Raw genomic sequence first — 25,537 nt, 5'->3', positions numbered from 1 at the left:
GCTGAAACTGATTAATAGAAGAATATTGGAGAGGGAGAATGCAGGGGGACCGCAGGGAGAGTTCAGGGAGTCTACAGGGAGACTTATTCTGTGTAATTTTTTTATTTATTTATTCCTACATTTACTTATTACTACATCAGCCATAAACCAACGTATGTAATTCAATACCAACAAGATGAAAGCCTTTATTATTCCACTGGCAGTGTGCCAACCAATACCATACTGTCTGCACCCCTTAGAGGGGCCAGGTCTTAATGATGACCATCCTCATCTTTTGCTGGCTTTACTTCTTTCAAATCATCCTTCAAAGTCTCCACGTCCTAGAAAAGTGAGAAAGATGCAGAGAGTAAAGGTGCTGGATGTTCCTGATGAAATATTCTCATCAATATTAGATAATGTGGAAAAGGAGGAAAATCAGATGGCAGAAGAAGAGTTCCCACCTGTACGGCAGGAGATCGCTGGGGTTGGAGAAGTGGGTACAGCCACTGTTTAAAAGTGCATTAAAGGTGCCGCGCGGCCATTAACAATGAAGAATGACTATACAGCGCAGAGTGGCCTTGGGTATACCTGGAATAAAATTTCTTGACAAATCGAATTTTTCAAAATTTTGCTCATCTCTACCTTTCATCACTACCAATCATACCACCATCTCCCCCCATAGAGTCAAAGGGACTTTCCCACAAAAATATTTTATAGTAAGTCAATAGGACAAGTCATGCATCACTATTCAGGGGGAGCTAGGCTCCCTTCTAGTAGGGATAGTTAGGGTTCTGGCTACTTGTGCATAAGACTAAACTAGCACATTCTGAGGACCTGTTGAGTTCTGTTTAACTAGCCTTGGCTTATCCAGCTTTATCATATGTATTCTTTTCATTCACTTCAAATTTGCATTCATTCTGGCTGGGATTACTAATTCCTCCTGTGCCAGTATGAAGATATTTCCTAACCACACTGTTTACTTAAAGTCAGTATATTATAATGAACATGTCCTCACTTTACCTCTGCCCGGCCCTTTACCTGCCTCAGTGTGGGAAACAGGTGACGATGGCAATCAGTGGGTTGTAAATTCAGTGGGCAGATCCTTCTAGAGGAGGAATGCTGCTATATACAGCCTCATACTGCGAAATACCTGCAGTTGAAGTGCATGCCAAAATGTCTCCCTCCAAACATTTGTTCATTGCACAATACATACTGTCTAACCAGAGCACCCTCTGCATTGCACATAGTAATAGAACAAGCTGACAAAATTACACTTTCTCATCAATGTTTGGGAAGACACTTCAAATGTGAGAACCTATCAGGTTGTACTTTTTACTTAAAGGGGTTGTCTCCCTTCAGTAACTGGCCTTCATAATGTAGAAAAAGTTAATACAAGCCACTTACTAATGTAACATAGTAACAGTTTATAAGGCCGATAAAAGACATCTGTCCATCCAGTTCGGCCTGTTATCCTGCAAGTTGATCCAGAGGAAAGCAAAAAAAAAAAACTGTGAGGTAGAAGCCAATTTTCCTCACTTAAGGGGGGAAAAATTCCTTCCCTACTCCAATCAGGCAATCAGAATAACTCCCTGGATCAATGACCCCTCTCTAGTAACTATAGTCTGTAATATTATTATACTCCAGAAATACATCCAGGCCCCTCTTGAATTCCTTTAGTGAACTCACCATCACCACCTCCTCAGGCAGAGAGTTCCATAGTCTCACTGCTCTTACCGTAAAGAATCCTCTTCTATGTTTGTGTAAAAGCCTTTGTTTCTCCAAATGCAGAGCATGTCCCCTTGTCACTGTCACAGTACTGGGGATAAAAAGATGCAGTGGATGGGAATAAATAGCTGATGGGATAGATCTCTGTACTGACCCCTGATATATTTATACATAATTATTAGATCTCTCCTCAGTCATCTTTTTTCTAAACTGGATAACCCTAATTTTCAAGGTACTGTAATCCACCCATTCCAGTTATTACTTTAGTTGCCCTCCTCTGAACCCTCTCCAGCTCTGCTATGTCGGCCTTGTTCACATAACCCAGAACTGTACACAGTACTTCATGTGTGGTCTGACTAGTGATTTGTAAAGTGGAAGGACTATGTTCTCATCATGGGCATCTATGCCCTTATTGGCCTTGGCAGCAGCTGCCTGACACTGGTTGCTACAGTTATAGGGATTCTGTCACCAGTTTTTGACCCCCACATTCAAAAATATGGTTATGTGCATGGAGCCCTTGTGATTCCTAATGTGGTCTTATAAGCTAAATCTGTAGACTCATTTAGTGTAAAAAACGTTTTATCTAACCTGTCATTCATCAGATTAAGGTGCCCAGGAGGATGCTCATGTCTCCAAGATGCCGCCTGCCGCCGCCGTTCGTGCACAGCTCCTCCTTTGCTGTCATCAGCGATGTGTCCAGCTCCTCCTTTGCTGTCATCAACGATGTGCCCAGCTCCTCCTTTGCTGTCATCAGCGCCACCTTAGAATCCTTTTCAACGCCTCCGGCTCTCCTTCACTCCCCCCTCCTTCTTCTCTAACATCCCGCGCGTGCGCACAGGCCTGTGCCTGATGCGCCCGTGCGGACTTCTCCGTTCAGCTTCATTGAGCGAAGTGCGCATGCGCCGGCACTTCGCTCAACCTCCCGATGACGTTGCATATTTTTGAATGTGGGGGTCAAAAACTGGTGACAGAATCCCTTTAAGTCTACTTTCCCACTGGCGTTTCTGGGTCGGCTTGTGAGATCCGTTTCAGGGATCTCACAAGCGGCCCAAAACGGATCAGTTCAGTCCTAATGCATTCTGAATGGGTAAGGATCCGTTTAGAATGCATTAGTTTGGCTGCTTGCAGCATTTTGGTGTCCGCCTGACGATGCAGAGCCAAACGGATCCGTCCTGACTTACACTGTAAGTCAATAGGGATGGATCCGTTTTCACTGACACAATATGGTACAATTGAAAACTAATCGGTCCTCCATTGTCAGGACAGATCCGTTTTTTTAAATGAATAATGCAAACGGATCTGTTCTGAACGGATACAAGCGTTTGCATTATCGGTGCGGATCCGTCTGTGGAGATACATTTAGTATGTACTAGTGGCATGTATTTTTTTCTTCCCATGTCAGTGTTAAACCTCATCTGCCACTTCTATCCAGATCCATCTGTAGCAGTATACTGTCCTCAGTAGTATATATACAGTATACGGTCCTCTTCTATGTTAATTACTTTACACAGTCTAGTGTCATCTGCAAAAATCTATATTTTACTATGCAAGCCTTCTACAAGATATATACAGTATACGGTCCTCTTCTATGTTAATTACTTTACACAGTTTAGTGTCATCTGCAAAAATGTATATTTTACTATGCAAGCCTTCTACAAGATCATTAATAAATATATTGAAGATAATAGGGCCCAGTACTGACCCCTGAGGTACCCCACTAGTGACAGTGCCCCAATCTGAGTGTGTACCATTAATAACTACCCTCTGTGTTCTATCCCTCAGCCAGTTACTTACCCACATACAGACGTTTTCTCCCAGTCCGAGCATTCTCATTTTATATACTAACCTTTTATGTGGTACAGTGTCAAATGCTTTGGAGAAGTCCAAATATACGACATCCATTGATTCGCTGCGGTCAAGTCTAGAACTTACCTCCTCATAGAAACTAATTGAATTTGTTTAACGTGACCAATCCCTAATGAAGCCATGCTGATATGGCGTTATTTGCTTGTTTTCATGGAGGTACTCCAAGATAGCATCTCTTACAAAACCTTCAAACAGTTTACCTATGACGGATGTTATCGGCCTATAGTTTCCGGGCTTTGTTTTTGAACCCTTTTTGAATATTGGCACATTAGCTAAGCGCCAATCCTGTGGAACACTCCATGTCAATATAGAGTCCTTAAATAACAGAAATAAGGGTCTGGCTATCACATTACTCAATGACATTACTTAATTCTCTTAGGATATGGGGGTGTATGCCATCTGGTCCTGGTGATTTGTCTATTTTAACCTTTATAAGACACCACTGTACTTCTTCCTGGGTCAGACAGGGCACTAATAGGGAATTTACTTTTATATTTTGCATTTCATTTGACAGTTTATAGCTTTGCTTTCTCCTCATGGTTGTCTGCAACTCCCCCCTGATCACTCCGACGCAGATACCTTCAGATTTATACTTTTTATCATTTACATAATTGAAGAATATTTTAGTTTTACTTTCCTTGGCAATGAATCTCTCGGGCTCTAGTTTGGCTGCTTTTATTTGTCTTTTATATATTCTATTTATTTCCTTATAGTTTTTCAATGCTTATTCGCTACCCTCCTGTTTAGTGATTTAAATGCTTTCTTTTTGTCATATATTGCTTTCTTTACAATTGTTTTTATCCACATTGTTTTTTTCCTGTTCCGTACCCTCTTATTCCCATTGCATTGTTATTATCCATATTTCTTCCTCTGCTGGCTTGATCCATTTTTCCATCACATTATATACTTACATCACTGTGGCGAAACCAACCTCGCCACAGTGTTTTGGAGGGGGCTGTTTGCCAGCCTCCTGCCCTGGGATTATGGTCCCTTAAGTTATGGGGTCTTAAGGCACTTGGGACTGAGCCCTCTGTCCCTGGATTGCATCATTTGCCTTACTTGCTTGGATTTTACTATTCCCATGGTGAGAACAATGGATGAAGCACATGGTGAGAACAATAGATAGCGGCCATTTTAACTCACAGACACTGTTCTGACTTTTCAACACGGTGCTATCTTGCCTGTATTTGATGCACAGAGACATCATTCAGTAGTTTGAAACTACCAAACAGGGGACACATTTATTAGTGACTATTTTCTATATAACTTGTATATTGTCGGTGTAACTGGCATGAAACTGTATCTTCCAAACTACTGAACGGATGTGGGTGAATTTTGGATATGTGGTTCACCCAGATCCCCCAGTTCCGAGGATATATTGGTTATGGGGTTATTGCATGTTTTGGGGTTCCTGTGATATGTTTTATAAAACTGTATTTCTCTGCCTTTGATAATTATATTCGCCCTTGTGTTCAATAATCATCACCGGCAGAGGGGAGGATTTTGTGTGGGTGTGTTCCATTGTCCCATTGTGTGTTTAAATGGTGATGTCTGTCCTGTTGTCTCCACATGTGTATTGGCGACTTCCCTTTGTCCTGAGAGATAATTGGATTACTTCTCGGTTGTCTCTGGGACAGAGAGGAGGAAACCATGATGCATTGTGGGGATGTGTTGTATCTGTCCTGTATTTGCAACAACTGTAATCAAAACCAGACTGGGTGTGCCAGCACATCAGACCACTGCTTGACCCTCAACACGGAGCCTTGTCTCGTTATTGGGGGGATTCCCTGTATGCTGTTAGAGACTGATTGCCAGGAGTGTAAGCTGATTGTATGCTTTTCCTGTTCGTCTGCTAGCAGCTATTCGCGAGGTTCCATGTCTCAGTACAGCGACCCTAAAAGCACCAGGATGGAACCAGCAGTTGAGTACAGATACTCTGTTGAGGAATTTGACCGTATGATGTGGTTGCGGCTGAACTTCTTCGGACCCAATCCAGCTGAGAAATCCGTGAAGTTCGTGAGAAGTCTAGTGTTCAAGACCCTACTATACCGGGCAGAAGGTGACGGTCAGCTGCCACGTTGGGTGGACCTCCATCGGAAGTTACAGTTGCGGGACAGAGGGAGCCCAGTCTCCATTCCCCAGCGGCAGTGTGAATTGCAGGGAATTGGGAGCCCAGTCTCCATTCCCCAGCGGCAGTGTGAATTGCAGGGAATTGGGAGCCCAGTCTCCATTCCCCAGCGGCAGTTTGAAGTGCAGGGAGAGGAGAGCAGCGTCCTCCCTCCCCAGCGGCAGGCTGAGTTACAGGGGGCAGAGGTAGTTGTTCCTGCCCCCCAGCAGCAGAGTGATATGCCGGGAAGGCAGTGTGAAATGCAGGGAGAGGAGAGCAACGTCCTCCCTCCCCAGCGGCAGACTGAGTTACAGGGGGCAGAGGTAGTTGTTCCTGCCCCCCAGCAGCAGCATGATTTTTTGGGAATTAGGAGCACATTCTCCATTCCCCAGCGGCCGTGTGATGTACAGGGAATTGGGAGCTCAGTCTCCATTCCCCAGTGGCAGGCGGAGTTACAGGGGGCAGAGACAGTCGGTCCTGTCCCCCAGTGGCAGAGTGTCCAGCAGGAAATAGAGAGCCCAGTCTCCTTTCCCCAGCAACAGGACACTGTATTGGGAGCAGAGACAGTCGGTCTCCCCCGCCAACAACCAGGTTCCAACCAGGCTTCTTCCATGGTAACGCTGGCACCAGGGCAGAGTACCGCTGATACCTGCTCACAAAGCAACCTCCACTCCAAGCCAGGGAGCAACACAGAGACCGGGAGTACCAGCTACCAATATAATCTTGGTGGATTCATTGGACAGAGACAGGCTACTAAATTCAACAGGTCCAGTATTGGGTTGTGGGTGGGCTGCCAGACTAACTCAGGTACCGACCGGCGTGAGGTCAGGTATCTGGTTAGTCTTCCCTGGGGGGGGATATGTGTGGCGAAACCAACCTCGCCACTGTGTTTTGGAGGGGGCTGTTTGCCAGCCTCCTGCCCTGGGATTATGGTCCCTTAAGTTATGGGGTCTTAAGGCACTTGGGACTGAGCCCTCTGTCCCTGGATTGCATCATTTGCCTTACTTGCTTGGATTTTACTATTCCCATGGTGAGAACAATGGATGAAGCACATGGTGAGAACAATAGATAGCGGCCATTTTAACTCACAGACACTGTTCTGACTTTTCAACACGGTGCTATCGTGCCTGTATTTGGTGCACAGAGACATCATTCAGTAGTTTGAAACTACCAAACGGGACACATTTATTAGTGACTATTTTCTGTATAACTTGTATATTTTCGGAGTAACTGGCATAAAACTGTATCTTCCAAACTACTAAACGGATGTGGGTGAATTTTGGATATGTGGTTCACCCAGATCCCCCAGTTCCGAGGATATATTGGTTATGGGGTTATTGCATGTTTTGGGGTTCCTGTGATATGTTTTATAAAACTGTATTTCTCTGCCTTTGATAATTATATTCGCCCTTGTGCTCAATAATCATCACCGGCAGAGGGGAGGATTTTGTGTGGGTGTGTTCCATTGTCCCATTGTGTGTTTAAATGGTGATGTCTGTCCTGTTGTCTCCACATGTGTATTGGCGACTTTCCTTTGTCCTGAGAGATAATTGGATTACTTCTCGGTTGTCTCCGGGACAGAGAGGAGGAAACCATGATGCATTGTGGGGATGTGTTGTATCTGTCCTGTATTTGCAACAACTGTAATAAAAACCAGGCTGGGTGTGCCAGCACGTCAGACCACTGCTTGACCCTCAACACGGAGCCTTGTCTCGTTATTGGGGGGATTCCCTGTATGCTGTTAGAGACTGATTGCCAGGAGTGTAAGCTGATTGTATGCTTTTCCTGTTCATCTGCTAGCAGCTATTCGCGAGGTTCCAGTTTGGAGTGCTATTTTGTATCCAGTTTGGGAGTTTGGTGTTCTGCAGTAGCTGTGCCTGTCTCTCAGAAAGGGGCATATCGCCTAAACGGATCTTAACCCCTTGTCTGCTGAAATGGTCCGTTACAATCACAATATAGAAAAAAGCACAAACCTCTCTGGTGGCCTAACCATAGGAGCGTGCATAGGCAGTCGCTTCTTCCTATAGTGTATAAGCATGGCCACCGAAGCTGCATTACAGGTTGGTCGTAACTATGGAAATAAGTGTATAATGTGATGGAAAAATTTGTTGAGCCAGCAAAGGAAGCAATATGGACCATCGCAATACATTAGTAAGTGCCTTGTATGAACTTTCTCTACATATTAAAGGCCATTTGCTAAAGTGAGAAAACCCCTTTAAGGACAGCACAAGGTTGTATCTGGTATTGCAGCTCATCCACTTTAAAATAAATGGGACTAGACTGCAATATCAAGTACAGCTCATTCTGGTTTAAAAGAGACGTGGAAAATTCCTGCTAGGAGAATACAATGCGTTATAGAAGGGACCACCATAATGAATGAACATCCATGTTTTCTATTGACTACAAAGTAAAACTGCCCACATGTTCTTGACAGAAACTGGTCCTGCAGGCAGAGGTATTTGTCTAGCTGAAACCCAAAATAACTGTCTACGGATGGATATTCGGCTTGGCAATATTCTTTAGTCATATCCCAAGGTTTATTTAAAAAGTGAGATGTTCTCTTTCCTTGGGAGATACCTCATTGCATATACTCCTTATGTGCTATCTATAGGTGGGCTTCCCCAACAATTCAGAACATCTGTAGCAATTCAGTGTTTTTTCCAGGCCTTTTGTATAGAACATCTTACTGAACATACAACATGCAGAAACACGCAACCCAGAATTTAATCCCTTTCTGAACAAAAGAAGACGGCATAGAATGCACAATTTTACACCTCTCCTGCTAATCAAATTTACTCATTGTTGTTATCTATTCTGAATAACTAATTATTTCAAAGATGCCTGCAGACAAGTTGTGGCTGCAATGCGTTGTGCATTTTGTCAGCCTGCAGATTAGTGCTGCATTGTAGACTCTGAGAAGATATCAATTCACAGATTTACAGACTTATATAACCCGTAAGTGTTAGATACAGAAGATTTGCATATCTTGCAAAAGGGTTGAACTAGTTCTGACACATCCAAATTTTATTGTGTAACAATTTAGGTAAAGGGTGAATTGAATCACCATTGCAGTTCCTCAAACAAGATATTAAAAGGGTTGTCTGATATATATATATATATATATATATATATATATGTATATACAGTACAGACCAAAAGTTTGGACACACCTTCTGATTCAAAGAGTTTTATTTATTTTCATGACTATGGAAATTGTAGATTCACACTGAAGGCATCAAAACTATGAATTGACACGTGTGGAATTATTTACATAACAAAAAAATGTGAAACAACTGAAAATATGTCATATTCTAGGTTCTTCAAAGTAGCCACCTTTTGCTTTGATTACTGCTTTGCACACTCTTGGCATTCTCTTGATGGGCTTCAAGAGGTAGTCTCCTGAAATGGTCTTCACTTCACAGGTGTGCCCTGTCATGTTTAATAAGTGGGATTTCTTGCCTTATAAATGGGGTTGGGACCATCAGTTGTGTTGTGGAGAAGTCAGGTGGATACACAGCTGATAGTCCTACTGAATAGACTGTTAGAATTTGTATTATGGCAAGAAAAAAGCAACTAAGTAAAGAAAAACGAGTGGCCATCATTACTTTAAGAAATAAAGGTCAGTCAGTCCGAGAAATTGGGAAAACTTTGAAAGTGTCCCCAAGTGCAGTCACAAAAACCATCAAGCGCTACAAAGAAACTGTCTCACACGTGGACCGCCCCAGGAAAGGAAGACCAAGAGTCACCTCTGCTGCGGAGGATAAGTTCATCCGAGTCGCCAGCCTCAGAAATCGCAGGTTAACAGCAGCTCAGATTAGAGACCAGGTCAATGCCACACAGAGTTCTAGCAGCAGACACATCTCTAGAACAACTGTTAAGAGGAGACTGTGTGAATCAGGCCTTCATGGTAGAATATCTGCTAGGAAACCACTGCTAAGGACAGGCAACAAGCAGAAGAGACTTGTTTGGGATAAAGAACACAAGGAATGGACATTAGACCAGTGGAAATCTGTGCTTTGGTCTGATGAGTCCAAATTTGAGATCTTTGGTTCCAACCACCGTGTCTTTGTGCGACGCAGAAAAGGTGAACGGAGGGACTCTACATGCCTGGTTCCCACCGTGAAGCGTGGAGGAGGAGGTGTGATGGTGTGGGGTGCTTTGCTGGTGACACTGTTGGGGATTTATTCAAAATTGAAGGCATACTGAACCAGCATGGCTACCACAGCATCTTGCAGCGGCATGCTATTCCATCCGGTTTGCGTTTAGTTGGACCATCATTTATTTTTCAACAGGACATGACCCCAAACACACCTGTCTGTTCGCCCATGGACTAACTCCGCATGGGGAACAGGCATCTGCTAGTCCAGTTCTATGTCTTCTGTGCAGCTCTGTCTGTTAGCCCATGGGCTAACTTTGCATGGGGAACAGGCATCTGTTAGTCCAGTTCTGTCTTGTGGTGCAGCTGTCTGTTAGCCCATGGACTAACTCCACATGGGGAACAGGCATCTGCTGGTCCAGTTCTATGCCTTCGATGAGAGGGCTCCTGGGAGGACATCTAGTCTGTGTACAGCTCTGCCTGTGACTACCATGTGTCAGTTCCACATGGGATCCAGGAATCTACTTGTCTGCCTGTGTGGGAAGCTCTGCCTGTGACCACCATGCATCTGTTTCGCATGGGGTCCAGGCATCTGCTTCTGGTCTGGTTGTCTTGTCTGAACTATGTCCTGTGCGGTTGTTTGGGTTCCAGTTCGTGTAGGCGTGTAGCTGACTGCTGCACGGCCGGCCGTGCCGACAGCGAGGAGGCTTCTTGGCCAGTGTAGCTACTAGCTGACTGCCGCACGGCCGGCTCTGCTGATCACAGAGAGCAGGTCGTGGCAGCACAGGACCGCACAGTGTGCTGCATGACGTGACGCCACACGTCATCAGCGCTGCTGCGTGAGTGGCACATCCAACGGCGCGTACCTTTAGTTCAGGCGGGAGCGGCTACAGAGCACAGGTGCCATTCTGTTCAATGCTCACTGGCACTGCCTGCCATCCGCGATTACACACTGCTGGTCCAGGCCGTCCAGTGCTTGAAGAGCCAGCAGAATCAGCACTCCGTCCACTAGGCACAAGGTTAGTACAGACCCCACTACCCCAGGTACTTACAGGAGTATAAATTAAATATGTACTAAGTTGGAATAACCTAGGCATCATTTGGATATCATTATAAATGTACAGCTAACAGCTGGTATAAATTATAAATCTTTAATGGACCATGCTGGTATAACCTAGGTACCTCCTGTATATAATGATATATGTACAGTTGGTATAACCTGGGTATCTCCTGTATATAATTATATATGTACAACTGGTGTAAGTTATATATCTTCTTGTATACAGTGATACTGATATGGAGCATGCTGGTATAACCTCTGCATCTCCAGACTGTGTAAGGGCTATTTGACCATGAAGGAGAGTGATGGGGTGCTGCGCCAGATGACCTGGCCTCCACAGTCACTGGACCTGAACCCAATCGAGATGGTTTGGGGTGAGCTGGACCGCAGAGTGAAGGCAAAAGGGCCAACAAGTACTAAGCATCTCTGGGAACTCCTTCAAGACTGTTGGAAGACCATTTCAGGTGACTACCTCTTGAAGCTCATCAAGAGAATGCCAAGAGTGTGCAAAGCAGTAATCAAAGCAAAAGGTGGCTACTTTGAAGAACCTAGAATATTACATATTTTCAGTTGTTTCACACCTTTTTGTTATGTATATATTTTCCACATGTGTTAATTCATAGTTTTGATGCCTTCAGTGTGAATCTACAATTTTCATAGTCATGAAAATAAAGAAAACTCTTTGAATCAGAAGGTGTGTCCAAACTTTTGGTCTGTACTGTATATATATATATATATATATATATACACATGCATACACGCGTGCAGTGTGTGTGTTTGTGCTTTAGGGCGCACACCCTAATGCAATAGGCTGCGCACGCCTATGGTTATAGCACTTGATCATCTTCCCTGTAATCATCATAGGACTAACCATCTACATTAGATGAAATTTCATTGGACCTCAGTCCAATAAAGAAGGCAGTCCAACAGTGACCTGACAACAGATTTTGCATGAATGTTCAATTGAGCCCAGCATTACTTTAGAGTCAGAACAAGGTGTAGCACTACAGGTACCAGCCTTAGGATCCATAGGGCTAGACAGAAGAGTAGTCAGGAACAAGACCAAAGTCCCAATCAGGATCAGTAGTCAATAGAATTGTAAATGCACCAGAAAAGTGCCAGGAAGGATGCACCCTAATTACCCAGCAATGTGTAACAGAAAGATTCCCCTTTAATAGGACGCCAAAGTCCATCCAGAGAAGCTGACAGTGGTCCAGACAAAAGGCAAGGCGGCCGGACTAGAAGGTGTGTTTGTCTGCTTAGCAACCAGACATTGCCATCTGCCTGCTGGGATGAGGTGCTGGAACAAGGAACGGCGAATAGCAAGCTTATTTCCCTTTTCCCATTGAAATAAACAAGCAGGCTTGGCCGATCTAAATGGACTAAAACAAACAAGTGGAAATAATGTATCAAAATATCAATTTATTATCAAATATATAGTATGGGGAAAAGGACGAAGCCGCTGAGGTGAAACGCGCGTCGAGGTCTCGCGCTTTTGGTCTGACATCCTTCCAGTCACCATGTCTTCAGGTACGCCCTGTGTTTAGCATAGCATGGCATCCCTTTGGCACTTCTACATACACCCAAAGTGGGTCCTAGATATCCCAGGTTTACCACTGTTACTGCTTTTCTGGATACCGATGGTACCGATGGTATGAATTTTCTGCATTAATAGCATATAACCCCATTGTGGTAATTATTCTTTATACTATGCAGTATTGGTTGTCCCTGAGCTTGAGTCCCTCTCCTTTCAATTGCTACACCATCCTGTGTCTTATCGATACATAGGCAGATAGGTGTATGTTATGGTGTTGCATGGCCCTTTGCTTTTCTGTACACTGTATACCATCCTGTCTTTTCCCCATACTATATATTTTATAATAAATTGATATTTTGATACATTATTTCCACTTGTTTGTTTTAGTCTATTTTGGATACCGTACAGGTGGAAATTATAGCTGTCTAGTCTGACAGAGAGGTTTTTTGTGGGTTAATTGGCCGATCTACATGTGCAGGTTTATAGGCAGAGCAAGGGTGATAGTTGGTTATAAAATTACAGTTCAATGAATATTGTTTGGCCTGCAGATATTTTTCGCCCTTTCCCTATAAACATGCTTCAGCTTGGCCCAACGGACATTATATTTCTATGTAGTAAGTGCGATAAGTTGCTACCAGGAAAACAGGGGGCATTACTATTGATGCACTGATTTATTGCATTTCTCATAATTTGGATGTAATCTTAATAAATGTAGGTGGAGTATGTCTGGCTGTAGTGAAGTATTCATTACAATGAAGAGCGAGGAAATTCTGCTTTGTGACGAGTCAAATTTTTCCTAAACTTCAGATTGAATTCTTTAATTCTCTCAACACTAGCTGGCAGTGCTCAACACCAAGAATGGAACTTACCATTCCATTCTTCCCCACTCTGGTAGAAGTTGGTAAGGCTGACCTCCTGCCAAGGGTGGAAGTTGAGAGTCAAGGTCAGTCTAGAGGAAAGTGGGCAGGAGAGAGGATGTGTTTGTGATCCTCTCCTGCCAGAGGGGGTGAGGTAGCAGATCACAGAGCACCCACTGATCGGGGACACCCTCATGAGCAGACCAGGCTATTACTAGGCCTGTACTATCTAATTGCAGAATCGTCACCAAGTCAGCCTGCCACCATACCCCCTCCGCTGGCGCCAGAATAGAATTTACACCAAAGCCTGCTGAAACTGTTTGTATTTGGAAGTTCAAGTTGCATTTAGAAAAATAACTTTATAACATTTAAAGTCTGGCCGCATTCGTCGTCACCAACCATGGAGCAGAGGCCTGAGGTAGGACACCATGACACTACATCAGGGCCACTACTATGGGGCTCATTGTAATGGCACCACTTATCTAATAAAAAACAATACAGACTACATCAAATTCAAAGGAATGCAATATGAATGGCTCAGTCAAAAGCAGCTTGTTAATTGGTATCAAAGTAATAAATCAAGTCTTGACATTCCCAGCTCTGGAATATCTGCATGAAGTTTGTGAAATAGGACTTATGTGGATTTCCATTGGACACATTTGTGTCCATCCACATCTATAAATGCTTAGTTTAATTGATCTCTTGTGAAAATGTTCTTAACATCTGTCTGCGTCATTGTAAGATAGGGGATCAGATGGTAAGCCCTACTGAGGACAGGACCTGATATATGATTTTGGTCCACTGTTTATAACGGTTGATAACTCAATAATTCTTTGAATGTTAATATCATACGGCAGTTTTTTGTTTTGTTTTTTACCTTGTGATTGTTCTTCAGAATACACATAATTATTAGCAGATCTCAGACAGGAAGACTGCTGGCTGATTCACAGATAGGCGATTCTGGAGTCATTTACTGTAAATGAGAACTAGTGCAAAGGTGGTTGTGCTGTGTGGTTCCTAGGAAACAGAAGTATGCTTTCACTTTCTAGTCTTAAGAAGACAGACAACATATTTTCTTAATTTTTATTTCAGACATTCTCGCTATGGAGTCTTATTTGGTTCAGTATACGAGCTGAAAATTACTAATCTGTTTGGTGGTTTAGTTGCTTGTCATTTATTGTAATTTTGCCCAGGCTGTAACTGTAACAATCTCTCCTCTTGTGGTGACCTGTGCTTATTCAGTATATGCAACAAGCCAGGACAGGAGAGGAGAATTAGTGACAGTAGCCATAATGAAGGTTGTAGACTAGTTACTCACGCTGACACTCCCCTGGGCTGTGCACTGATGGGAAGGGCACACCTTCAAGGCAGACCTTGGACTTTGGGGTTCTCCTTCTTGAAGTTGATTCTCCCTTGAAGGTGATGGAGAAAGGCAGTGTCCGTTGGCAGCTGCAGATGTCAGTGCAGTCAGGGGTGCACCTAGCCTTTCTGTTTGAGGGTTGAGGGGAAAATTTAAACAGCATACCCCCCATGGCAAATTCTCAACCTAACCTCTTCCACTGCTAACGTTACATACAACACTACAAAACATACAGGATAATACAGTTGCAGTAGCTGGTTTTCAGGTGCCTCGAATGAGTAAAGGTCTTCAGTAAACCAGTGTGCTTCTTTAGTGGAGGAATTCAAGCGCAAAACAATACAGTACAGGCAAGGCACTGAGCTTCTTCTCCCTTGTAGAAGAATATTCTTTGCTGCGGAAAAGCCTGAGCTAGCTGTCCCTCTCTTTCTCAAAGGTATCCTGGTCAAAACCTGGTCTGTGGCAGAGTATCCCCATCTCAGCATCTTCTTCTGGTCACTCAAGTAGTCTGGCAGAGTCTCTTCGTCTAAGCACTGATCCCGAACTGCAGAACACTAGGGGCTCTGACTGTTCCCCTTATATACAGTTTAAAGCTGAGCTAGAAACTTCTAGTGTGAGGGGTGGAGTGGAGAAATTAGCCCAAACAGATACAAAGTTACAATTTCTGTCTACTATAGTCTTGGTTTAGAACTTCAATAATCTCTTAATGGGAATGACGAAGCAGGTATTTCAGAAAAAAACCAAGTCTTCAGACATGTAACACAACTAAACAGATATCGAAAATGTCAGTCTGTCTGTTAAATACATCTAGCTTTTCCCCTCTAAAATATACCTCTTTAATCCTGATGGTAACTGTGGCCTCTCGCTGTTAGCTAGAAAGTCCCAAAAGTCTCTCTATTCATTAACCACAGTGCTGTGCAAATACAGGGCAAATGAACATGCTATATATCACAAAATATAAAATGCAGTTACTCAGTCAATGCAAGTTAACCCTTTAAAGTCAAATAATGTAAGAAGTTAATGACTTTGCATAGGGAAAACAGGGGCATATGTCCACAAACATTCAGACTTCAAAGTACCCCTGCTACAGAGAACTACATAGTGCCACATACCTTCTTAATCCAGTGCTGTCTTCTCTCATATAGATATTCTCTATCCTCATCTTCTCCTTTCACACCAGACTGTCATGATGATTTCTTTTAGCCACTTCCCGTTTCTGCAGTTTGACAAACAGACATCTTAGTTCCCTACTTTTCCATCATTCTCCCACCTTCTGAACACTCCATTCTGTGCCAGCTGTGTGTCCAATACTATACTGCAGAGACAGTCCACCTGAAAATACTAGTATCACACAGGTAGCGTCCCTTCAAAAATTATTGGCACGCGCTGCTCTAAAAAATAACTATGCCAAGCAAATAGTGCCCCTAACACTTATAGTGTCACATACATAATGTCCCCCCAGAATAGTTATGCTAAGCTGATACTGTGACAGAGTATCCCCCATAGTAATAGTGCTCTCCAAAATCCCACCAATAGTAATAATTCTCTGCCAGAGTGCACTTCCACATGAGCGTTTTTTATTCAGGTTTTGAGATTCGGCACAGGATCTCAAAACCTGAATAAAACACTTCTGTTTCATTTAATACATCCAGATGCATCTGGTTCCAGTTGTATTAAATAGAAACTGAAAAAAAAACAAAAAAAAAACAAAAAAAAAAAACGGATCCGGCACCATTGACTTAGGCCTCTTGCACACAAACGTATTTTCATTCCGTGTCCGTTCTGGTTTTTTTTTTGCGGAAAAATGGAAGGTACTCCATGTGCATTTCGTTTCTGTATTTCCGTATATACATTCTGCTAAAAGATAGAACTTGTCCTATTATTGTCCGTATAACGGACAAGGATAGTACTGTTCTAGTAGGGGCCATCTATTCTGTTCCTGCAAAATAGGGAATACACACAGACATCATCCGTATTTTTTTGCGGATCCATTTTTTGCGGACCACAAAATACATACGGTCGTGCGCAAGAGGCCTTACATTGATTTTCATGTTTGGTTTGTTCAGTTTGGCAGACCGGACACAAAACCACATCTAGCAATTTTGTGTCCCATCAAAAAACTGAACAAACCTGTCACAGTGTAGTTCACGTTGTCATGGGTTGCCAAACACACTCTCTTTAGTAGCTCTCTGGCTTACTGGCTGCTCCCCTGCCTGTTGTTTCAGTTCTGGTGGGGCTAACTTTCCCTGTTCTTTCTGGGTGTGTTAGCTAGAGGGTCAGATGACCTTGTTACCCTGCTATAACATCCTGTGTGCTGTTGGTTTGAGGAGTCTGTCTCCAGCTTTGCTGGGTGCAGGAGCTATGCACCTGACCTGCGGATATTCAATCTGCCCTGTCTGTGTGGTCACCTAGTGAGACATCAAGGTCACCTTGCCTGGTTCTGTGTTTTGTTGTGCAGCAGTTTGTTTGACCGTGGACTAACTCCGCATGGGGAACAGGCATCTGTTAGTCCAGTTCTATGTCTTGTGGTGCAGCTGTCTGTTCGCCCATGGACTAACTCTGCCTGGGGAACAGGCATCTGCTAGTCCCAGTCTATTCCTTCGATGAGAGGACTCCTGGGGGGAGGACATCTAGTCTGTGTGCAGCTCTGCCTGTGACTACCATGTGTCGTTCCACATGGGATCCAGGAATCTACTTGTCTGCCTGTGTGGGCAGCTCTGCCTGTGACCACCATGCTGGAAAGCGCCTGACTGTATAGGGAGGGTGCTTAGGGACTGATGGTCCCCCCCCCCCCCCTTTTCCCCTTAGGGGCATTCAGGAATCTGGCCCCGTCTCAGTAATGGTTAAGTAGGTTGCAGATTAGGGTTATTGAGGGTTAATCCCTGGGGATCCTCCTTAGACAGGATGGGGGCGGTGCAGGAAATCCTGAAGGTCACATATACCTCCTCTCTGTCCTGGTCACTTCCTCTTGCAAGTGGAAGCAGATTGGTATGTACATACCCCTTTGCTCTGTCCACACCAGGAGTCCACAGGTGGTTCTGCCCTTTTGGCTGCTTCCTGGTGAGTTACATGAGGAGGGGAGGGTTAGCTGTGCTCTGTTAGAGCAGCCTGAGCTCTACCCTGCCGTCCTCCTCCCCTGTGCCTGCTTCTGGGGCTTTGTGGAGCTGCTGCTGCGGTATGCATGCGGCTCCAGCGCTTCAGCGAAGGTCCGGCGGTCTGCTCGCCGTTCCTCCTCCCCCCCTCCCCCCCGACTCTCATTATCCCCCAGCTTCCCGCGTGTGTGCGCCGTTTCTTTCGGCCCATCCTGTGATGTCTGTGGCGCTGCGCCTCTGCCCCCCCCCCATTCCCAGCTTCTGTTCCATGGCGTTAGGGCTCAGCATGACGGGCGGGATTGTTTGTCTCCCTGGTAATGTAGGGCAGTATGGGGTCCTCACCTCTCCCCCTGCTGCTTTGGACGGCCTTCTTTAGCTCCCATGGCGCAAGCTAGGTCGCTTCGCCTAGCCCAGCCCCCTTCCCCTGCAGCGTTTACCGGGTCCCGTACTGGGCACCGCTGGGCAGGCGAGTTTTTTATATGTGGTGCTTGTTTTAGCTTCCCCAGTCTCCTGTCCAGTATTATAGATTAACCCCTCGCGCTTGCCATGTCCGATTGTGGTGCACCTGTGCCTATGGCTTCTCAGGGGTATTCCTACGGTCCCAGCTTTGCGATCAGAGCCCCTTCCGTACTATGAGACTCTCTGGGTCTTATTTGTAGTCCATTATGGCGACCCCCCCCCCCCTCCTCCCTCCCCTTCACGCAGGCACAGGTGCGGTTTTTCTTCCCTTAGGTTGCCTGGAGGCATGGCCATAATGGATTCCACATGCGCCAGTCCCGTCGCCGTTCCTGGGTTTCAGGGAGAAGTGGGCGCTCCAGATCCTCAGGTGGCGCTTATCATCGTCTTTAGGACGGATGTCAGGCGCATCGGAGGAGTCTGGTTATACAATCACCGTATCGAGGCTGTTGCCTGACCGTCACTCCAGGGCTCGGCCTGGTCGCTGCAGCCCGTACCCGCTCCTTTGGAGGTTCCGTCCCTCTCCGTGACTGGTGAGTACTGCGGGGAGGATGGTTCTTGTGCAGAGTTAGAATCACTGGTAGAGGCGGTGTCCCTGCCTTAATACAAATAAAAAAAAAATTTAAATCTCGATGGCCGCTCAATGGCTTCAGGGTGGGTTTACAGAGCCTGTAGGTTACCCGCACATATTTTCCTGGAGATTGGGCAACTCTGGTGCAGCCCTGAACAACAGGATATCATTAGCATATATGGAGGTTTTCTCTGTTTATACGATAAAATAAAGAATAAAAAAAGAATATTACTAACCGAATTAATATATTATAGGCATTAAATATACAAAGGGTATTATAAAAAAAATAAAAAATGATAAATGGAACTGAGTATATATGTATATATCTAGGTATTAAAAAAAAAAAAGAGAACTTTAAAAAATTAAAATAAAACGGGGTTACAAAGAATGAAATGATACTAATAATAATTGATTTAACAATGTAATTTTATGGATATAAAAAAAAATAAAAAAAAAAAAAATGGAATATATATTACGATGTATTACAAAAAAAAAAATAATATATAATAAAAAGAATGAATAAATACATATGTAAATACATAATCAGGTTTGATCAATGTATATATTTATTATGTATGTTTATATTCTCCTGCATGAGAAGCCTTGCTTCTATCTTGTGTCTTGTTTATTGGCTAGCCTTTTTTGAGGATGTTGTTCAGGATAGATCAGTCCTGCCGGGTGTTCTCCCAATTTCCCTTTCAGCATGGAGTGTAGTAGTTTAAAAAAAAAATAATAATAATAATAATACAGTAGTACTGTCTGTTATGCTCCTATCTGCGGGCACTAGGCCGTGTGTATATAAAAAATAAAAATAAAATATAAGCGTTTTATTTGGGCTTTCAATTATGACATACAGGGCATGGTTAGTACATATATACGGAGGCGAGATGCTGTAGTAGTAATTAGTGTTGATCACGAATATTCGAATTGCGAATTTTAATCGCGAATATCGGCACTTCGAGAATTCGCGAATATTTCGAATATCGCAAAATATATTCGTAATTGCGAATGTTCGATTTTCGCGAAAATGCTAGTTCATGCGAATTTTTATGCGAAAATTTGTATGCGAATTTTATGCGAATTTTCGCAATCAAGGAATAATGCCTGGAGATCATGAATTCGCGAATTCTCGAATACATGGCGAATATTCGTCCAAAATATTCGCGAAATATCGCGATTTCGAATATTGCCCCTGCCGCTCATCCCTAGTAGTAATCCCTCTAGCATTCAGCTCTATAGCCCGTGGTTATGGACCTTCCTTTAATGTTAATAGTTGTGAGTTCATATCATCACAGCCGCAATTACGGTTTTCTCTTTCTGCAGTCTATGGTACTGGTCCGCCGGCCCAAGGTTCCGTTGGTTTGTTTGATACCTAGTCCAGCTGGGTTGGTTGCCGTGAGGGCGGTATTAGTAACTGGTGCCACATGGTTTGTACGATGCAGGGCTGCCCCTTGTTGAGTGGGTATTGTGGGATCAGTAGTCGCAGGTATAACTAAATGGTGAGCCAGGAGCGGATAACCAGGTCCGTTCGTAGACATCGCTCAGGGTGGAGCCTTGATACAACACCATTCATGGAGTTACACAGTTAAACTGCAGCCTTGATCTAGGTTTTGATGCGCGTCAGACCCACTGACGGGTCCTCTTGACAGGACTTCACAGGTCGGCATGGTGACCCTCCAAGCATTATTTTCATTGTACGGTAGGCGATACGGGTATAGTTGGGGAGTATTTAGTTTGGATAGCCATGTCCCGTCTCATTCAGCCTTCTGTTCTGGCAGAGTGATATTTTCTCCAAGGTGTTTGTCTCTTCATTCATGGCCGCACTGCGCAGGGGGTTGTTATTCCAGAATTTTTATATGGGGTAATAGTACTCGGGATTGGGGTCCGTCTATACGTGTCGATCCAGTTGATATAAAGGGGTGGGTACCTCCACTCCGCCAGGTTTCGGTCCAGCTGGTCAGTTCGTTTGGTATTCTGTAATGACTTCACACATGGTGGGGCTCCAATTGTTTTTCCCTTTAGGTTAGGTTTCCCCCAGGCGGTTTGACAATTTGTGGGTGATTTGGGCCGGCGCTCGGGGCGCCCGGGGGGGGGTGGGGTTCCGGACTGGTTTGTTCGGGTACGGTAAAATGAAATAAATATGGTTGCATTTATTATCTATGCTAGCCTGAATAGGCACATCCCTGTTCTCTTTATAGAGCTTTGAGGCTACAATTCTGATTACTCCTACTGGGATACAGCTTTTTTCATCTCCACTGGGACTTACCCATATGATATGGGCTTATTACACTGGGACTTTAATTGTGTGAAACATCTAGGTCTCCAGAAAAATCGAGTATTTATCAATTAAGGATATTGTTTTGTTAGTTGCTTTTTAATTTTATGCGTGTATCTTACCTTCTCCAGAGCAAGGGGTGGCTCTCTTCGTCCAGAGCACCTAGCGTGATCACTCACAGTGAGCCATCAGTTTACTCTTTCCAAGTGCACTATGGTTTGACAATTTACCTTGGTCTTTAAAAAAAAAAAAAAAAAAAGAAGAAAATAATAAATGATAACAAAAAGGAAAATACTTTTGGATGAAATATAACTATTCTGTGTCTAGTTGTGCGATCCTCTTTTGCGTGTTGTGGCTCGGGCTAATTGTTTTTTCTTTCAGATTTGTGGCGTTTGGCGGTTCGATGGCTGGCTTTCGTATACCTTCTGTGCGGTGCGGTGAGAGGAACGGAGGCTGGTGGACGCTCTTTGGTTTTTCGAGAGGTGGAAGTCTTTTGGACAGGGATCCTGGAATTCAGGTGGTCATAACTCTTTCTGGAGGTGGTTGGTATACAGTTCCGCCGGAGGCTCGGTGATGCTGGTGACCCGCGCTGTGGTAATGCGCCTTTGTCCATTCCAGAGCTCTGGACCTCATGTGTCCTGACATATGGTTATCCCTTTCTCATCCACCTCCTCAGGCAGAGAGTCCATAGTCTCACCGCTCTTGCTGTAAATAATCCTCTTCTATGTTGTGAAAATACATTCTTACCTCCGGACGCAGAGAATGTTCCCCTTGTCACAGTCACAGTCCTGGGGATGAACAGATGGTGGGAGTGATCTCTGTACTGACCCCTGTTATATTTATACACAGTTGTTGGATCTCCCCTCTGTCGTATTTTTCTACAGTGGATAACCCTTATTTTGCCAATCTGTCAGGGTCCTGTGGTTTCCCCATTCCAGTCATTACTTTAGTTGCCCTCCTCTGGACCCTCTCTAGTTCTGGACCCTCTCTAGTTCTGCTAGGAAACAGAACTGTACACAGTACTCCATGTGTGGTCTGCCTAGTGATTTGGGTCTTCCTTTTGGGTGCTAATTTGGACAATTCCTTTTCTGGCCTGTACGTGAGCTAAAACAGACTCGGTTCTGCTGGGTGGTGGTCGGAGCCCCGTTGGGAGAACGGGCCTCCTCCGTGGCGGCATTTGAGTACAGCGGAGATATGGTGGTAGCAGATGGAGTAACTGCCCGCTGGGAGTCCAGCGGTTGGCAGACAGCTCTGATGATTACGGTTTAACTTGCCCGCTGGGAGTCCAGCCTTTGGCATACCGTTCCGATATTATGGTTTATTAAAATTTGCCGCTTTAATAAAGAAGCTGTGGCCGATCACCATCCAGCAATAAAGTAATACAGTTGTCGGTGTCTTTTGTTATGGGTCAAGGGGGTATAGGGGCCAAGGGTCAGTTAAAGGTGGTATCCCCTCCCCCTGTTTCCCTGGATACCAGCAGTCTGGAAAGCGCCTGACTGTATAGGGAGGGTGCTTAGGGACTGATGGTCCCCCCCCCCCCCTTTTCCCCTTAGGGGCATTCAGGAATCTGGCCCCGTCTCAGTAATGGTTAAGTAGGTTGCAGATTAGGGTTATTGAGGGTTAATCCCTGGGGATCCTCCTTAGACAGGATGGGGGCGGTGCAGGAAATCCTGAAGGTCACATATACCTCCTCTCTGTCCTGGTCACTTCCTCTTGCAAGTGGAAGCAGATTGGCCCTCCCTCCCTCCCTTTGCGGTTATTCTTGTGAGGTGGGTCGAAGTGCACGGTTCTGGTCAGTTATGGATACTTGGTTATTCTGTTTTGTTTTTTCTATTCTTAAGAGACCCTGTTGGGAGTCCAGCAGTTTTGGATATTGCTCCGATGATTACGGCTTTGGAGAGCTGCAAATTTTGGTCGAGTTTATGAAGTCACAGCTGGCGGCATTTGAGTACAGCGGAGATATGGTGGTAGCAGATGGAGTAACTGCCCGCTGGGAGTCCAGCGGTTGGCAGACAGCTCTGATGATTACGGTTTAACTTGCCCGCTGGGAGTCCAGCCTTTGGCATACCGTTCCGATATTATGGTTTATTAAAATTTGCCGCTTTAATAAAGAAGCTGTGGCCGATCACCATCCAGCAATAAAGTAATACAGTTGTCGGTGTCTTTTGTTATGGGTCAAGGGGGTATAGGGGCCAAGGGTGAGTTAAAGGTGGTATCCCCTCCCCCTGTTTCCCTGGATACCAGCAGTCATCTGTTTCGCATGGGGTCCAGGCATCTGCTTCTGATCTGGTTGTCTTGTCTGAACTATGTCCTGTGCGGTTCTTTGGGTTCCAGTTCGTGTAGGCGTGTAGCCGTCTGCATAACAGCTTTTTCAGATCTGAGTGGCCGCACTGGCCACCAATGCTTTTAATACTGGGGAGGGAGGGGGGGCCGCACTGGCCACCAATGCTTTTAATACTGGGGAGGGAGGGAGGGGGGGGGGCCGCACTGGCCACCGATGCTTATAATACTGGGGAGGGAGGGGGGTCTGGCCCCTGCTGCCTGGCAGCACCCGATCTGGACCTGAGGGGTTAATTGTGCGGATCACAGCCCCCTGTAAGTGATCGGGTGGTGCCAGGCAGCAGAGGCAGTTATGTACACAGTTCTTAGTATATTCTAACTTGAAGCGTCCCATCACTATGGGAACGCCTCTGTGTTAGAATGCACTGTCGGATCTGAGTTTTCACGATCTAACTCAAATCCGATGGTATATTCTAACATAGAGGCGTTTCCATGGTGATGGGGACACTTCAAGTTAAAATATACCATCGGATTGGAGAAAACTCAGATCCGATGGTATATTAATAGGGACTCCTGACTTTACATTGAAAGTCAAAGGGGGACGGATCCATTTGCAATTGCACCATATTGTGTCAACATCAAACGGATCCGTCCCCATTGACTTGCATTGTAAGTCAGGACGGATCCGTTTGGCTCCGCACGGCCAGGCGGACACCAAAACTCTGCAAGCAGCGTTTTGGTGTCCGCCTCCAAAGCGGAATGGAGGGGAACGGAGCCAAACTGATGCATTCTGAACGGATCCTTATCCATTCAGAATGCATTGGGAATGAATGGATCCAGTTCGGGGCCGCTTGTGAGGCCCTCAATAGAGATGTCGCGAACATAAAATTTTCCGTTTGCGAACAGCGAACGCAAATTTCTACAAATGTTCGCGAACTTGCAAACCGGGCGAACTGCCATTGACTTCTATAGGCAGGCGAATTTTAAAACCCACAGGGACTCTTTCTGGCCACAATAGTGATGGAAAAGTTGTTTCAAGGGGACTAACACCTGGACTGTGGCATGCCGGAAGGGGATCCATGGCAAAACTCCCATGGAAAATTACATAGTTAATGCAGAGTTGGATTTTAATCCATAAAGGGCATAAATCACCTAACAATCCATTTTTTTTTTAACAACATGGTTTAAAACATCCAGTGTGTATATACGATCAAGTATGATGTTGTATCGATCAGGTAGTGTAAGGGTTACGCCCGCTTCACAGACATTGACAGACCAAACTCCCCATTTAATGCACCGCAAACAACCGCAAACAGTCCATTTGCCCAACCGCAAACTTCCCATTTGCACAAGGTTGGATACCAAGCTAGCCATGTCCCGTTGATGTCATTGAAGGTTTCTTCCTCCACCCAGCCACGTACAACACCAAGGTTCCCGGAAAGGTGAATTGAATTGATTTTTCGAATGGGGAGATGGTTAAAAAAAACCGCTGGCTCCCTCCCCTTTGTTTGAATCCACGCCACGGTCACTGCGTCTGCGTCGTGCAATTACTATCACACCCGATATGAGTGCTATTTTCTGTAGTACTATTCTCATCAATTTAATCCCTGTTACGTGACATCCCCAATCTGGGGTCCATTATTAAATTGATTTTTCGAACAAGGAGATGGTTAAAAGATTGCTGGCTCCCTCCCCTTTGTTTGAATCCATGCCATGGTCACTGTGTCTGCGCCGTGCAATTTACTGTCACACCCGATATGAGTGCTATTTTCTGTAGTACTATTCTCATCAGTTTAATCCCTGTTACGTGACATCCCCAATTTGGGGTCCATTTATTAAATAGATTTTTCGAACGGGGAGATGGTTAAAAAAACGCTGGCTCCCTCCCCTTTGTTTGAATCCACGCCACGGTCACTGCATCTGCGCCGTGCAATTTACTGTCACACCCGATATGAGTGCTATTTTCTGTAGTACTATTCTCATCAGTTTAATCCCTGTTACGTCCCATATCAGGGTGGGATGGCCTTTTGTGAAAAAAATTTAGGCCGGGTACCGTCGACTGCCGTCACAGTGACAGACCAAACTCTGATACACCAAACTGAATTGATTTTAGTAACCAGGAGATGGAAAAAGCAGCTTGGTCGGTCCTCTTACTCCCAAGTTGGGGCATTGCACGTGCACGGAGCAATGTGCTGTGACACCCTGTATGAGTGGTGTCTTAACTAGTACTATTCCTATCAGTTAAATCCCTGTTACGTGTGTCGAATTGATTAACCATT

General features: G+C 44.8%; 1 long non-coding RNA gene across 1 annotated transcript; it reads right to left on the bottom strand.

Annotated features, from left to right (window-relative positions):
- Positions 1-267: 267 nt before the first annotated feature.
- Positions 268-14,711, bottom strand: LOC122926667. Its single transcript, XR_006387700.1, has 3 exons — positions 14,546-14,711; positions 14,105-14,244; positions 268-320 (listed from the first exon to the last, which is right to left on the bottom strand). It is a non-coding gene; the product is annotated as an uncharacterized LOC122926667 (long non-coding RNA).
- Between the last annotated feature and the right edge of the window lie 10,826 nt (positions 14,712-25,537).

This window comes from Bufo gargarizans, chromosome 2 (assembly GCF_014858855.1).
Source record: "Bufo gargarizans isolate SCDJY-AF-19 chromosome 2, ASM1485885v1, whole genome shotgun sequence".
In the NCBI taxonomy this organism is placed as follows: domain Eukaryota; kingdom Metazoa; phylum Chordata; class Amphibia; order Anura; family Bufonidae; genus Bufo; species Bufo gargarizans.
Note: the sequence above shows the minus strand (reverse complement) of the source record. Positions and strands in the feature narration are given on the sequence as shown.